Source organism: Asparagus officinalis, chromosome 1, assembly GCF_001876935.1.
Source record: "Asparagus officinalis chromosome 1, Aspof.V1, whole genome shotgun sequence".
Taxonomy (NCBI): Eukaryota; Viridiplantae; Streptophyta; class Magnoliopsida; order Asparagales; family Asparagaceae; genus Asparagus; species Asparagus officinalis.
In genome coordinates this window covers 132284480-132287538 of record NC_033794.1, presented here as the reverse complement: position 1 = coordinate 132287538, position 3059 = coordinate 132284480, and positions in this window count along the sequence as shown.

Here is a 3059-nt window from a genome sequence, read left to right as displayed (position 1 = left end):
CTATTTCACTCAGACCCGACTAAAGTCGACTCCAAGTGAAAAGGGCCATCTGTTATGGTAATTCGCCATCTAAAGATAAAAATATCGAGAAACTATCTCATAGGCCCAAAAGAGCTATGGCCCAAGCCAGCTTAGCGACCCAAAGCCTAGCCAAGAACAAATCTATTGACCCACCGAGCGATGAGTCATCTTTACCGACACGAAGTGCGAGATCAGTCGATCCCTCATAATCAAGACGACTCCTTAAGAGTCCGTCCGCCTCATAATCGAGACGATTCCTCATATATTCGGCTCGACCATCTACTCGGCTGTCTCCTCGGTCAGAAGCTCCCTCGACTATCTGGTCGGCAAATCATAGGGACGACTTGGAAACTAACCCGCCTCTACTAAGGGGATAAGATCCAACTAAGCTCCCTTCAAATATACATCAATCAACACTACAGTATTGATCGATCCCATCAAGATCTCAACTCTGACAAATCTCAGGCATAAACAACTTACTCTGCTCATAAGTCACTTCCTAGATATCACTAAGATATCCTCTCCTGTGCTCGAATGACTTTATTTCCAGTTGCCAGCCGATATCTGTAAAGCCAAGAATGACTAAGCAACCAGCCTATCTTCCGCCACGCCTCCTGTCAAATCCGGGATATGTTGGAGACATTCTCTCCTGTGCTCGAATGACTTCTCCTCCAGTCGCCAGCCGACATCTGTAAAGTGGAGGATGACTCAGGAGGCTATTTACTCACCCCGTCACCGCCCTCCTATGCATAGTCAAAACCAAGTGTTAGACTCTCAGGTGCAAAGGACTATAAAAGGGAGGAAGGAGGGTAAGGTAAGGAGGTTTTTTGTCTTCTTTGAATCTGGACTCTATGAAGAGGCTGGACCTTTATTAAACTATGGGGATCATTTCTCCCTCTTGAGCTAATTTCTTTTTACTAGTAACTCTAAAAGAATACCCCCTTTACGAGGACCTCAATGGTCCCGGGACTCTCCCTCAAACCCCACTCAAGCTCACCAGCTGACTTGACCGTCTGAGGTACCACAGGGGAAACAAGCCCCGCCCTCTTACGGGTTCGTTCTTCTTGTTTATGCAGAAGAATCAGGAATTCCAGTGCAAGGATCATGCATAAAGTCAGAGGAGGAGTCGGCCCCATCTCTCATCCTCTTACTCTTCGTCATCAGCAGACAGCTCTCCTCGACCGTGTGATCTTAGACATCAACACATATATTTTTTAAGGTTTTGAGATTAAGAGATATGCTTATTTCGGTATAAGCCGACAAATCTTCAATGTTTCGATATTAGCCCCTCAAATCTTTGAAATTGATCTCAGTCTCCTCAATCTTATTAAGATATTGAAATAAGCCTCCTATTTAAAGTTTGGTTAAAATAAGGGAAATATTATGTTTGATTTAACTTTGTCGATGATTTTCTGGTTATACCCCTTTCACCCAAAACCATTACTCACTTTAACTTAAATCCGTTGCGCTCCCCAAATCCCTTTAGTTAAATCCTAATCCAAACCCATTTTCCACTTCATCTTCTCAAACGTCTTCCCTAACGGAAATTTATCTGATGCATGCAAATTTGGGATTACAGCTGACAAGAGCCGGTTGGAGAAGACGTTGGAGAAGATGAAGTGAAAATGGATTTGGGTTAGCGTTTTATCAAACAAGTTTGGGGAGCTTAACAGATATAAGTTCAAGTGGTTAATACGTTTGGGTTTGTGTGAGAGGGGAATAGCTGGCAGTTACCTTAAAAGTTAAAAGATTTTGGGGCCTAATATGGACATAACACTAGATGAATATGGAGTCGTCTGAGAGTGTTGGGCCTAAATGGAGGCGCACCTGTTAACTCCATGGCCAGCCTTAAATGAGGCCCAGGGCAAACTGGGGCAATTTATAAGATAATATATATGTTTTAGCATTAATAGACTGCCGATTCATTCCTTGATAAGAGAGGCTCTGTTAACTTTTTGTAGTTCGGAAGCACGCGGTAGCCTGAAACTGCATCCTAGAGAAAAGAATCTGAAAATTAAACTTAAATAAATATGTAAAAGCTAGACATAGGTAGATGAATGAATTAAGGTGCCTTGGTTGAAATATTCATAAGAAGCTCAACATAGGTAGATGAATGAATTAAGGTGCCTCTTGGTTGAAATATTCATTGGCTTTGGCCTCACTCAAAGCACCTGAAAGAGCAACCGCGCATTGCGAGTTAAATCGTCTAATTGCCTCTTACGATCGAAAAGAGTACATATAGGGACATACAGAAATCTTGACCGATCGATACATCTTGGCAGCTGCTTCGATCTAAAGTCGTCGATCTTCATCCAGCTGCATACCATGGAGCGAGCTACGGTGGTGTACCCGCATTCTACATCCAAGGCGCCTTCTTCCAACTCCAAGGGTTCGTTTGCTCCGGTGTTTGTGGTGCTCGGCATAGTTGCAGTTTTGACGGCGGTGGCATGCATCATAGGACAGGTGTGCGCACGGCGTTACCTGAGGCCGAGGCATCGGAGGGATCATGCTCCCTACTATTCGGACGACGGAGATTTGGAAGGAAGAGGAAGGCCGGCCTCTGCATCCAAACATGAACCAATCGACCAGCTGCATCATGCCCATCCTGCAGGAGGCGGAGCTGGGGATGGAGGGACTCCCCAGTAGCTACAGAACTCACAACTTATGTCCGTAACGCCCTTCTTAATTTGATTTAATTCTCGTAACCAAGTTTGTAAGGATCGATGTAAGTGTCAGCGTCGTCCATATTGTAATTGAGGACTAATAATTAATCGGAAAACATTGGCTGGCGTACGTGCTATATATATATCGTAATGAACGAGTGAGTGAGGGAATAATATTTATTTCATTTCGATTTCTTTTCTTACGAGCACATTAGTTAATCTTGATGAATTCTTTGCGGCGGTTGGAATTCACGGCGGATATAGTAGGGAAATATAGCATTAATTGCCCCGGTGAATTACAGCTATAGCTTTAACTGAGCCCACACCGGGGGGTGAGGACGTATGGCCCGTACGAGTCTCCCTACCTGGCAACGA